We start from the raw sequence: 14,166 nt of genomic DNA, 5'->3' as shown, positions 1-14,166 counted from the left end.
AGTCGCTGGCAGGCTTTGGCTGCTCTGTATCCTTTCCCCTCTCTGCATTGTAGGTGAGTGAGTATCCTGCAATCAGGTTGGAAAAGCCCTCTAAGATCCTCGAGTCCAAACATGAGCCCAGCACTGCCAAGCCCACCACCGAACCACATCCCCAAGAGCACATCTACACGTCTTGTAAATCCCTCCAGGGACGGTGACTCCATCGCAAAAGTTTAAAAATGTTACGGCCTTAAGAGAGACTTATTTATGGTCTGATTCCCGGGCACAGGTTCCTGTCGGGCTCCGCATCCCGCGGGCTGTCCCGCAGCGCTGGCAGGGCCGGGGTGGCCGGGACACCCGGCTGTCCCCGCAGAGCCCGGCTCCCGTTCCGCAATCTCTGCTGCCCTCGCATGGCACGGCCAGGAAAGGAAACGAGCCGGCTTTGGGCTCGTTCGGCTTCGGGCAGGACATGTGCCACCACTGCGGGATCGAGGGCAGTTTGGCAAGTGCTGATGGTCATGACCCTTTCCGCGGTAATAACACTGAAAATTGATCGCCGCTGGACTTTGTCACATTCAACGCTGTGTTCAATAATAAATCTGAGCTTCTCTAGGAACGGTCATGAAATACAGACCTAACAAGCCAACCTATCAATCTGCATGTGTTCAGGCAGGGAGTCCTTGTCTCTATTTGGTAAGTGGTTTTTTTTTCTGTATAATTCATTTTGTTCCTCACTAATGCTCTCCATCCAAGGTTATCAGGAAGCTAATCAGCTAGACTTCCCAAGAAGAAATCATTACCTAGCAAAATATTACTCATCCTGAAGACCAAACACAGCCTCCAGCCCTGCCTTGAATAGGTATTAAAGAAGGCTGTTCCAACCTGGTGGTAAGAATAAAAATTTCTTTTGCATTAGGGTCTTCTTACTGCTGTTACTAGTAATCACTGTATTTTATAAAAGTATCAAATTACAACTCTAGCTGTTATGAAAGTCCGAATAGACTCTGCTTCTCAGCTATGAGAAACTCTGGTGCTCTGAGTTTCTCATACTCAATACCATTTCTAGCTATAAATCTGTAGACCATTGCTTTCATTTTATTTAAGCCTAATTTTACTACAAGGCTGTTGTTACTGCTCACTCCCCGTGGGTAATTCCCATGGTGGTGTCTGTGTGTGGTGCACACCTGTGTGCTCTCGTGGCAGTTACCAAACCCCAAGCAAGCTCGCTGTATGAGGGGCAGCACAGCACTCAAAGGACTGAAGGTGCTGTCCCCTGGGATGTGTGCCACATGCAAATATGGGTCACATGTGCGAGAGCAGATTTGAAAAGATAAGCTGCTAAACTGGCCTGTCTCTGGGAGAAAGTCAGGCTGGCAGACTGAAACGGCTGAGCTAACAGCTAAACTGATCTTTAATCCATCTTTGCTGTAAACTATCTAAAAAGAGATTACTAGGCAGTAAGTAGCCTGTGTGGATGAGGTAAATTGTAAAACCTGAGACAAATCATTTGGAAACTGGGAAAGTCATAATTTTGAAACGTCAAAACTGCTGGAATTGTATTATTGTATCCAGAGCAAGGCATGTAGCTGTTGCCATGTGACTTTGCTGATGCAGTTAGGTTAATTGCTCACTTATGAGTCCCCTTTGAAAGACACCAGCTGAAAAGACCCAGTGGGTGTGTAGCATGAAGAGACGCTTAGGAGCCAAGCCAGAAACTTGTACAATTCCACTGAGCAACATTTCTAAATGAATCCTGAGCAGAAAGTCTGCTAATACTGGATGTAGACAGTGAGTGGCATTGTGGTATCACAGAAGAAGCAGCAGAGCAACAAACTAAGAGGATTAGACACAGCAAAGGGACAGATAAGAGGCTGAGGAGGGAATTCTCAGGATGGGGATCCTACCTGTGTTTAGTGCTCTGTTCATATGCCCACACATAAGTTTTTTACACTGCAGCTTATGGAAATTAGTACCATTGAGCAGTGAACCTTATGCTGCTCCTTCATGTCTGCCCTGCAGCTCCCAGGGATGAGGAAAGCAGGCATCTCTCCTCTCTCCCTGTGGACTGATGTGCCTCCTGCATGGCTTGTAGAAATGTACTGCACAAGCAACAGATATTAGTGACAGAAACAACCTGGTATGTTTGGACTCACTGAACCATCACTAGTTTGTCATTAAAAGGGAGGATGACATAAATGGTCCTAGAAGAATGCGCACAAATCCTGGTATGAATAAAAAAGCAAGTGCCAGAGTAGCATGGATGGTATTTTAATGTCCCAGGAAAGGAGAATTTTAAGAATCTGAAACATGCAAAGATGCTTGCTGGTGTTCCTGGGTCACTAGGTTGAAAGCACAGCCAGGAGCTCCTGGGAGGTTTGCTGAGGGCTTCAGGCAGGAGGAGTGGAATTGGAACTGCAGCAAGTTTCCTGACTGAGACTCAGAGTCCGCACACCACAAGCCTTCCAGCTTCAGGAAGTGTAGTAGAAGGGACATAGAAATGTAATATGACATATATAAATTGGAATATTTCTTTGGCAGTTTCCTCCCGTGTTATATTCTCAGTGGCAGCACCTCTAAGTCATAAATTCTATTATCTGTAAGTACAGGATAGGGCCAGTATTGTTTTAAAATTCAGCTTATCATGCTAATTCCAAACCTCAGTGCTGTATACAGACTCTCTTTTTATTACATAATCCTTTGCCTTTGGGAAAAGAGTATGGAAGATGTTAAAGTTGCCATCAATAACTGCTGCTTTAAAATATATTTCTTTTTTACCAGCATGATTGTATCATATGGTAGCTGAAAAAATAGAGGTAAAAATAAATATGGTTATCATATTGGCCTCAGAATTACAAATTGTTTTTTTCCAGTGTTACACTCATGCAGATTTAGTTTTTAAGTACAACAAGATAACTTTTGATAGCACAGATTCTATCTGGACTAAAACAATAGCAATGTTTGTTGTAATGACAACACTGCATTGGTGGTGGAGCCTTGTTGATAAATAGTGTACCACAAACACTGCCTCCTGTATTCCTGACCCAAAATCTCAGCAAAGTGAAGTGTCCTCTTCTCCATTTTGCAGCTGGGGAAGGTGAGGCACAGAGTGAGTTGCCCGAAGTCCTCAAGTAGCAGTTGCAGGGTAGGGGAGATGAGAGTGCAGCTGCCATCCCAGCAGGAAGGGCGTCCTGCCATGCAAATCCTGGGCTGTGCAGACCAGCTGCTCCCATGCAGGGACTCTGGTGAGGGATTGGGAAGCTCCCATTGCAATGAGGTGTTCTGATCCCTTGAAAAAGGCTCAGTCTTTTGGAGTGCTGCTGCTTTTGGGATGCCTGTGCTTTCTTTGTTGTCCCTGTCCCCTTTGCGACATCAGCCTCCACCATATTTGCAGTCCAAACAACCTGAGGGCAAATAAGGAAGGAAAACAAACAGCCAGCTGCTTTCCATTGAGTTCACGGGTTTCTCCTGGATATTTTGCAAGAGTTTTGTTTAGCCCAACTCTGGCTTCCACCCTCAGTGATGTGAAGAAGCAAAGGAGCCATGACCGCTCTCGTGCGAGTGGCCCAGCCGTGGTGACACAGCAGCAGCAGCTCAGGTGCTGGGGTTTGAGATGTGACCTGGTGCTACAAAACCACAGCACAGCCTCACTGATGTCCTTTGGTTTATTATTCTGCTCTTTGTTCTCAAGGGCCTGCGACAAACTCCACAGAAGTAAAGAGGATCTGTTTTCTGTGTTTGCATTTTAGGGAATTTTTTTGAACAAATCGTTGCAAATCAGCTGCTAAAAATGTGTATGTAATTTCTTTAAAAATGCATTTCCTGTAAAATCAGCTGGGATTGTCACTCTCCCTGGCCTCTCTTCTCCTCTGCAGTAACCCAGCACTTTGGTACAAGAACCCTATGGCCATTTCTTCCTCGTTTTTTCTCAACTAAAACATATCCAGAAGGACTGCTGGTTTCCTTCAGTCAGAGGGAAGACTAATTAAAAAACATCTTTATTATGCTGGTAGGACCAGCCTATCCCTCAAACATTCATCTTTCCTTTAAGCAGTAAGAGTGAAAAGGAGGTAGTGTTAAACCAGCATGGTGCAGGGACTCCACACGCAGGAGCAACTGCAGCTTTTTTTCTCTTCAGCTGATCCAAATTTTTCTGCAGAGCCTGATTTTTGATAGAGTGATTAAAAAACATTTTTGAACAAGCCTCAGAAGGCAGCAAATTTGTTCTCAGCACACACATAAATAACACCATGATGTCTGAAGGTCTAAAAAATATCTGTAAAACATATGTCAGCAATAAATAGCATTTCCAAGGCAGCTCTGCTCTCAACTTTCCTGCTTGAATATTTCAACAGAAATTATTAGTGCGGATTTTATTTTAATCATCATGGAGGTTTTCAAAAAACTCCTGCTTGGTGATTCTTTTCCTCTTTGCAAAATGCCTTTTTTTCTTTAAGTGAATCATTGACAAATTTCTTACTCAATTTTCTTTTTTTTTTTTTTTTGTCACATCAACTGAGATATATCTTAATGCATTTTAAGTTGTTCATAGGTGTCTTGGCACAACAGATTTTTCCTTTTCTCTTTGACAACACAAGAATCAGTTGTTTGCTGGCTGGTTGGATTTTTCATTAACGAATTTCAAAACACACAGTGCTTGGCTTAATTACAGAGTCTCTATTTTCAGCTTCCTCATCTGAGGTAGATGTAACAGTGTAACATGCAGATTGAATTCCAGGTATTTCAGCCAACTGTGCTGTTCAAGGACTATTCTTGTGAGCTTTTGAGTGGTTCTGTTGCATTAATTTTCCATACCCATTCACAGCAGTAAAGATTATCAGCTTGTTTACTGCTAAGTAACAACCATGAAAGGCCAAATTAAAATCAGTTTTGTAACTTAAAGAGATGTATCTCCAGCTGATCTTCTTTTTTCCATTACCTGCAATATTCATGGTGCTAGTTTTGGATTTGTGTTTTCAGATTTCTTTCTTATCTATGTGGGCCAAGCTGGGGCAGAGATAGCAAGAGGCAGACGAGGCCTTTTTTCACAGTAAGTGCTGGATGAAGATGTGTGTGAAACTTCAGCTTGAAACCAATTATGCCTCAGCTCTTCACCTGTGGGAATAGAGTTAATAATCTCTCATTGTCTTCCTGTCCTCCTTCTTCTATTACCTGTGCTGCAATCCAGAGGAGCGCTGATTTTAGCTATTTAGCATTTCTGTAATAACTGCAGCCACAGATGCAAAGTATTTTGCTTGAAGTGACATTCTTCAGAGTGAAACATGATGTTGATACCTCAGTACCTCAGCTAGCTCTAGGTGAGCTCGAAGTTTGCATTTTTTAGCAAAAAAACCAGTTTTCTTGTACGCTTTTTCTGAGAGAACCACAAAGGAAAAATGCCTGCCTTTTAAATTCTCAGCCCCACACTTCCTGACTGACCCAATATGAACCACTGCTGCTCTGCACACATTATTTCCTCTCTTTGAAAAAAATAAAGAAAAAGAAATAGCCACAGTCTGACAATACCTTGCATTTCCATTGACCTTATCTCTCATCTTTTGGGGGTAGCAAGCTGCTCTTCACAAGAAGGGAGCTAAAAGCAGAGCAGGGCAGAGGCGGACACGGGGCTGGAAGACATCACCTTCTCCAGCCCTGTCCTTTCTGATCGTGCTGACTGATATCCTCCCTGACATCAAAGCACCTCAGTGGTGTCCACTGGTAGTCAGTGGCTGGAAACACTTTGTAATATTCTTTCTGTAGTATCAAGGATGTTCTTTTGCTGCCTTTTTTGTCTGGCAATTTTCTTACCAAAACCCCTCCTTGCCGCAGCGCTGTTGCTATTGCACTGCCCGGTGCTAAAGCCTGGCTGTTGTCATGCTACAAAAATCATCAAGAAACAACTTCAGCTCTTGTCTTTGCTGTGTAACTGAGGCTTTCCTGCCACAGCAGTGGCCAAGGTCTTCTCAGCCCACTGAAGATGTCTGTCATCACGTCAGTAGCTCGGTGTGTTCCCTCCATCTGTGCTGCCAGACCAGGGGAAAGCTGCTGACTGGCACTTACTGGGAGCAGGATTTTCTTACTTTTCCCTAGAGGTCCTATATGGAACCTCTTCTCCAGTTGTACTTCTGCATGGCTTTTAATTTTTAGTTTTCTGTGTTTTCTTTTTCATCAGTGTCACATTTCGTTTTGTTTTCATAAAATATCTCAAAAAATGAACTCTGTTTTGCCATATTCAAACTCTGTTTTGATATATTTGTATTGCATTTCAATCTGTTATAATAATATTTATTTCTAAATAGATTTATCTACAGATCTAATTATAAATTCTGATTATTATTTGCATATACATCAATTGAAAACTGGTGTAATTCAGCTTCAATGTATTCACTATTTTTAAAATAAAAAAATAAAGTGAGTGCCAAGTATCAATTGTTAACAAAATGAATATTCTCTAATCTATTTCCCTCCAGGGTAACAAACCAGGTGTTCTTTTCTGGTCTAACTTTTAAATTCTAGGTTCCATGCTTAAACCATTTTCTCCTGACAGAACAAGAGCTGAATGTTTGCATAGAAATTATAAATGCATGTCACAAAACAGATGTGAATTTTTTTTAATTCTCAGGTTTTGATTTTTTTTCTTCCTAAGGAATAAAGATATCTGATGTTTTCCTAGAAGCCAAATGAGCAGAGTTCCTGAGACTCTTAGTGTTTGTAAAAAAAAGTAAATTATAAACCCCATGGATGTGGAAATAACTTAGAAAGAAAGGGCATCTCAAAAGTTTAGAAACCAGAAGGCAAAGAATTTAAAATTTGCCTAAGACAACCAAAAGCTGTTAGAATTGATGGTCTCAGGTGGAGCCATCATTAACACATAGCCAGGTTATTAACACATGGTGTGAGTGTGAAAAGGGCTCAGTCTGTGCAGGTGCTACAAGAGGAGAGAGTCCTGCTGGCTGGAAGGGACAGAATTTGCATTCCACTTTTTTCTCAGAACAACTTTTTTTGTTTAAATTTTTTTCCCCCTTCCAGCAGCAGCCATAACAAAATCTGTCCTTGTGAAGAAGTGAGTGTCATCAAAGGTGACTTTTTTTTCTTTTAAATTTTAAATTAACTAAAAGGCCCAGGCTGTTGAAAACTTGATTAGAGATTTTGTATGCTTAAGGGGTCTTAACAGTGTGCTTTTACCCAGGTGGAGTCAGAGTACAAAGAGGAAGGAACCTCCATTTGACACTGCCTCACTAATCTCAGCAGTGTATCACTCATTATTCTGCACAGGATTAAAGGTAAGCTCTGTATTGCTGCCATTGAGGCTCAGCAAGGCAGTTATCCTTTGCAAAAATGGGGTTAAATAATTCCCCATGTGAGACAGAAAGGTTCTGGAGAGAACACAGTTGGGTTTAAATTACCTGGCAGAGCATTCAGTGTTCCAGCCTTTGTCTTCTCTCCTGCAACATGTTCTGTAGTTTAGCTCCAGGATAAAAGGACTTTCTTAATAATAAAGGAAATTTAAAAAGCATTTTTTTGAAAGAGGGGGTGGTATTTGAAAACTACTAGTCCAGTCTAATAAGGAAAGAGGAAACAATTTTTGTGCGTGTGACATTTTTATGATCACTACAAGCACACACAAGTCCTCAGCTGATGCTCAGCTGAAGTTAAGCAAGATATTTTTAATCAGAGATCAGGCCAAATAAGCACTTGTAAATTCACATTTCTATGTTCTTTATTCTAGACATTGTCTCCTGTTAAATGAGGAGCATGTTAAATTTTCCATGGAAAGAAAGTTGGTTGTTTTTTGTTGTTTTTTTCTCTGTAGAGTTCGAATCTTGTGTTTATTTTTAAATCATCTCATAGAGTGTCTAAGTTCAGATATTCAGTCAAATGTTAGTGATTTAGAGGTGTTGTAGCTAGTGTTTACAAACATATTGTGTAGTTTCTGAATTTTGCACAAACATAATCTGTTTGGAGATGTGAAAGGATTTTTTTAATGTGATAAGTGAAATAATAGGATTCTACCTATATTCATTTTTATACACACACACACACACACACACACACACATGTACGTATTTGAGATCAGCAGCCATGAGGAGTTGTTGATACCTGCCTGCATTTCTGAAAAATTGTCCTTTGCTCTTCTAAAGCGAGGCTTTTCTGAAACTACAAAGGTAAGTTTTCTCTTCAGGAAACTCAGAAGTCTCTTACTACAGATCATGGCTGTAGATCACCCCACACCAGCTCCTACCTGGATCTGTTGGCACACAGGATCTCCAACACTGCATGTTGAAAAGATGCTTATCACAAAAAGTAGAACAGAAGGTTTTGACCCTTTAACATGACTCACTCAGTTATGACTACAGTGCAGAAAGATAACAGCAGTTGCAAGAGCGATTTGCATTCTATACAAATATGCTGATCCTGGAGATATAACCAGATGGATGCTTTTCCAAGGCACAGGCATCTGGAAGGCGTATCCCTGTTGAGTATCTCTCATTCTATCTCTATTCAGAAATTATCATTCAAGGATATCATTAATTTTTCAATCATATTTTGATTTTAGTGAGATTTTGACGTGTGTTTTTACATGACTACATGCCTATCTGCATTAGGACCAGTGTGCTCTTGCCATCCCCAGAGAATTCTTGTGCCTTGATGAGCTAAAGGCTTTTCTAAACTTTTCTGATGTAGCATGTGTCAGATTAAAGCTGATCTATGCATGAGTGAGCACAGATGCAAGGAACTTCTCCTCCCTTCCTGTGCGCCCTGAGGGAAGGCCTTGCACAATAATAAATCCCTGCAATTAGCTACCTAGAAAGTAGAGAAAGACCTGGGCTACCTCTGTTTTATGATCCCAGAAAAGCTTCCACCAGCAGTAGCAAAATCAGTGTTAAGAAGAGTTCAGTAGAATGAGAGGAAAAGGGAAAATGACAATGGAGAGAAGCCTTGGTGTGTGTTCTTCTCACGCTGAGCCCCCTGGGGCTCCATGGGACGAGCTTAGGCTGAAGGCTGAGCTCAGCCCCGCTCATTGTGCCCAGCCTGCCTGAAGATCCCTTTCCTAAACCTCTCTGCAGGCTTACAGGGATAATGAGTGAGAGCAGGAGGCTAAAGCAGATGGTAACAGAGCCTTTTCTCTCCTCAGCTCACCCGTGGTGCTACTCTGTAGTGGGAAAGAAATGAAAAGCTGGAAGTTGCCTAGGGGGGAGAGCTGGACTGGTTTTTGCTGAGTTGCAGCTCACTTCATTTGAAACTATTGTCAAATGCTGTTTTTTCCAGTCCTTCCCACACAAAATAACATCATTTTTATGAAAGATTTTTATGTAATTTGCTTAAAAAGCATGGGAGAAAATTTTCCTCTGGTTCCCTGCAGAATCTTCTGCATTCTTGCTTTTCTGCTGAGGCCTTGTAACATTGGTATCAATGCACTGTTGATAGTACTGGTAATGATCTGCTGGCATTTTATCACTGTGGATGTAGTGAATGTAATATTTAACTCTTCATCTGAGGGTGAGATTGCAGGCCCTTTAAACACACCCATGTTTTCTGTGGTCAAAGCTGGCTCAAGATGCTGAGTAAATAACTTATTAGTGTGTGTCTAAAAAATTGCACTTTTATACGTATTTCAAATATTTTCACATGTATTTTTAAAGGGTTTTTATCGAGCATCCCAAACCACACGGCAGAGTTTTCACTCAAGTGAAACTTTTGAAAATACAGTTCTGATAAATGAAAAAGTTTCTTCTGGCACAGTGAGCTTTGCTATAAGGAAATGCCATTCCAAAGTCAGGACATTAGGATAAAACCTGGAAGCAATGTTCTGCCCAAGGCGTGTAACTGCTGTGAGATCTTTGGCAAACCTCCTCACCTTCTAGGCCTGATGCCTTTGAAAATGATTTCCATTATTTTTGACATCTACAAATGCAAATTGTTACAGAAATTGTAAGGGACAGCACTGGATTTTGTGTATGAAGCCAGTGGGCAGTAACTCCTCAGAAGATTTTTTAAATGCAGATCTTGCAAATACCATGAGACAGGGTGACTGAACTGAGGAGCAGCTCAGTTTGAGGACTCAGACAAACATTTCAGCAGGCAACAGGCCAGCCCTTTACTAGTACCACCTTCCTTCCTTCATGTCAGCTTTTCTGCTAGTGACCTTAGTAGTTTACTTTAAGTCAATATTTACTTTAAATATTATGATTAAGTGACAATAATTTACCAAGATTAAAATGCAACTCTGATAAGAATGGAGCCAAATACACACTAGAACACTTTCTATAAGAGATTCTCTTCAAGGAGCCTGAGCTCTGTTATGCTGAGAAGATGTGCTGGGGGTGTTGGACATGTCACACTCTGTGATGGTGTTGAAGGTGGATCTCCTGTAAAATTCATTACTTGAATTGTGCTGCAACAGCTGGACATTGCTCTCAAAGGTCAGCTTCATGCTTCAAAGGCCCTTTGAGTACTAAAGATGATCACTAACATCAGATTGAGGCTTCCCAGAGTAGCTGAAGTTATTGCCATGAGGAGCTGGGCTGGCACAGGACTGCTCTGCCACTGACAACAGTCACTGGGAGGGACATCCTTCCCCTCTTTCCTCCAGACTGCAGCAGCTGCTGCTACCTCAACTCTAAGTATGCCAGTTCTCTTGACAGCTTTAAAATCAGCTCGAGTCCTGCAGATGAAAAGTTCATAAAGGCAAGCCTTGAAAATTAAGTTTTCTTTATGAAACATCTGGTTATAAGTTTTGTGTCTCTAACCAGAAAATCTAGCTGAGCTAACATACATCCTGCTCAGGAGTGCAGGTACTGTGGTTGTTAGTAAATCCTTTGGCTAGAAAATGTCTGTGACAGTCTCTAAAATATTTGTTCCTCCTGCCTAATCACTCTTTAACGTTTTTTACAATAGATGGGGCAAAGATTTTCAACTTCTGTGTTCTGCACAGAAGCTGTTTTTATATTGTAGCTCCTGTGAGGAAGAGGTACCAGTTTTGTGGCCATTATTTATTATATCCACGAGGCTGTCTAGCCAGTCCTGTGCGTCTCTTTCATGCCTTGCTTTATTCTCCAGGGGAAGCAATCAACACTTCATTACCAAGTATAAAACAAGGTTGAACTTTTCAATGCTTAATTAAGAGAGTGTCAGTGTGAGCACTATAAATTCCCTTTCTGAGGGATTTATAACCAAAATGTAAAACTATACTCCTAGCTGAAAAACTCACTTTTCAGATCTTATCATATAAATTGTGATATTTTAACAATTCAAGAAGTCTTTAAAAATTACAAGAAGGATGTTGAACTGAAAAGAAAAAATGATGAAGGAAGATTTTATTCTAGTGTCTAACCTTCTTTTTAAACACACAGGCTTTGCTGGGGCAGATTCTTCAACTCAGAGAACTAATTTTCCCACACCTCTCCTTGACATATATCTACAGGCTTTCTTTCTACAAAAAAAGACTGGAGGTGTCAGTCCAGTGACATCTGTGACTATGAGATCCATAATCCTTACAGGAAATTATGTTGTCTGCCTGGAAGCTCTCACTTTTGAGGTTTGGTTGTTGGATGGCAGAGCTGCTGATTCTGATAATGACTTAAATCTGTTGGGATTGTCAGGAAGTCAGAGTACTCTTATTTCAGGTCTAGTGAATGTGCTGAGTAACAACTGGTGTTTCTAAGAGTTACTCTTTCATTGGTTTGGTTTTAAGGATTGCTTACTCCATCTGAGATTTTGCTACATCAAGCAATTTTCAGGATTCATTGTTATCATCCCCACTGCAGCTACGACTCTCTCCAACACACGTATTTTCTCTGGCTATATAATGACTCCTCGGCTTTAAGAGCATTTCATCAGGTAAGTCTAAGGTCATGCAAGAAATGTTGGGAACAGATAGGTTTTATTTGTCCTTCCAAAACACCAATGAGACACAACCACAAGTAGGTCTAGAGCAAAGATTTTCTTTGCAGCAGTGTTTTAACTACTGCAGCACAGCTCCAAATACCATAAAGATGAGCAGCTCTGTGCCTGTGTGGCTTCTGAGTTGTTCAAGTGTGGTTCCTGTGCTGAAGCTGTGCCATATGACTGCTGAGGAGACTGTTGGTACCTGGCCAAGTGAAGCAGAACCAGGAGGAGCTGCTGGGGCTGGTGTTTGCTGGAACTTGGATTCGCTGTCAACTGACTTGGATGACTCCTGGATCTGACAGCTGACATTAAGTGAATACTGCCATCTCCTGCTTGTAAAATGCCCAGGATCACCTGCACCCTTCAGCTCTCTGTGGCGTGAATGGATGTTTGGGTATTAGCTTCTGCAGCTGGGAAAATTGGCTGCTTGGTTCTTGCTTTTGGCACTGTTCACATAATTTCAAATGCAGTTTCAACATGAAACATTGAAGACTTTAAAGATGAAGACCTAAAAATAATGTATGGTAGAGATACTATGGTGTGATCAATAAACATTCTACTATTCTCATTAATTTACTACCATGGCTCCTGTTAGATGTTCCATGAATTTGTAACTGAGTCACATGTTATAAAGGGAGAAACTTTTCCTAGGTTAGATACCTGGAAAAATGTGAAAAGTCTTCACAAAACAGCAAACTCTGATAAGATTGCAACGGTCATCTTTTTGTTTTGCATTTAAAATGAACCACACCTTTCCCAGGTATAGGGTTTCAGGCTTTTCTTCCTTTTGTGGTGGTATATTTTGAATGTGTTCTTTTCTGATAGGTCATACTTATTTGAAACCCTTTGATACTTTTGACCCTGATAAAGTCTCGTTAGTTTGCCTTTGGGAAGAGTTTCCCAAATTGCTCTTACAGAAGACCTGGACACAATTGACATTTTCGTCTCCTGTGTAGCTAGGGAGTATCTTTGGTGGCATTGGTGGTGCAGAGCCCCATTGCAGGTATAATTTTGTTTCAGTATTTTCTGTACATATAGGGTGAAAGTCAATTAATGTTTGTTCAACCATTTATATTGCTGACTGAAATTATGGAAAATTATTTTTCCTCTCAATAGAGTAGATTACTCTGTTAAAAGACCTCTGCTTTTCACTCCCTTGTGCCAACCACCAGTAATTGAAGGAGAGGAGGTAATTCTTTATCTCCATTTGGGAATCAGCATTTGGAATACAGGACCTGCCATTGTAACACGGCACAGCCCTTGCATAAATGGCCAAAATCTTCCCTGCAGATGCTGTGGCACCCCTAGCTTTGGTTTCTGGGCACTTGTTTTGGTATCTGCTGAACTGGCATGACTTGTTCCCTGTGATGACCTTGCCATCCTGCCTATGGGTGTAGGAATTTTCCCTAGATTTATCAAATTGGTCTGGGGCAAGACTGATACATCAAGTTGATTGTCTGTACCAGGGCTTGACCTGCAAGCAGGATATCGTCCTACCACAATTCTTCGGAATCCCAATCTGGGAAACACTTTCAGCATTGCCACTCCTAAACTGCGATACAATTGCAGCAGATCACTTGGAGTCAGCATTAACTTGACAAGGTAACTCCAGCGATAGTGAAGCTGTACAGCCCTTTCCTAAGGCTCACCCACCCTCCCCAGACGAGCAGAACATCAGCTCCGAGCGGCGGGACAGCCGGCCCTGGCACAGGGGACACCGCGCCTCAGGGGGCGGCTGTGGGCCCGGGGCCCTGCGGGGACAGCGCCAGCCGGGAGCTCGTCCCGACAGTAGCCCCGGGGCTCGGAATCCTGAGGAGTCCCGGTCCCGCTCCGGCGCTGCGGGGGCGCGGCAGGGCAGGGCCGGTGTCCCGGGGCTGAGGGGTGGCCGCGGGGTCAGGTGGCGCCGCCCCTTCCCGGTGACGGCAGAAGCAGAGCCCCGAGAGGCGCCGCGGGAGCAGCGGCAGCGGCAGCCCCGGCACTGCCCCGCCGCCGCCCGCAGCCGCCGCCCGGAGCCGCCGTGCAGGTGAGGGCGGCCCGGCAGCAGCAGCAGCAGCAGCAGGTGCCGCGGGGCTGGGGCGGAGCAGCGAGTCCGGTGTGAGGGAGGCTCTGGGGAGGGCAGGCGGGGGATGCGTGGGGTCGGGGGTCGGGCCGGGGTGCAGCGAAGGGTGAGGGGCCGTCGTGCCAGGGGTCGCGAGCACTTGGGGTGGAGGGGACGAAGGAGTCCAGGGGTTCCCTGAGGTGACCCTGCCATACCGCACCTTGTGTCCGGCCGGGCCCAGCCGCAGCCCAGCCTGACGGAGA

The 14,166-nt window shown here is 43.0% G+C and overlaps 1 protein-coding gene across 8 annotated transcripts in view; it reads left to right on the top strand.

Annotated features, from left to right (window-relative positions):
• The first annotated feature begins 512 nt into the window (after positions 1-512).
• PLCG2 (phospholipase C gamma 2) overlaps positions 513-14,166 on the top strand; it is a 68,228-nt gene continuing 54,574 nt past the window's right edge. The window contains exons 1-4 of one of the 8 annotated variants that reach the window (XM_033517270.1): positions 515-672; positions 4,957-5,026; positions 7,166-7,259; positions 11,672-11,817. The gene's annotated coding sequence lies outside the window, so the exon portion shown is untranslated. The other 7 variants (XM_033517267.1, XM_033517269.1, XM_033517268.1 and 4 more) reach the window with 7 other exon arrangements.

The sequence above is a fragment of the Parus major genome, chromosome 11 (assembly GCF_001522545.3).
Source record: "Parus major isolate Abel chromosome 11, Parus_major1.1, whole genome shotgun sequence".
NCBI lineage: Eukaryota > Metazoa > Chordata > Aves > Passeriformes > Paridae > Parus > Parus major.
Note: the sequence above shows the minus strand (reverse complement) of the source record. Positions and strands in the feature narration are given on the sequence as shown.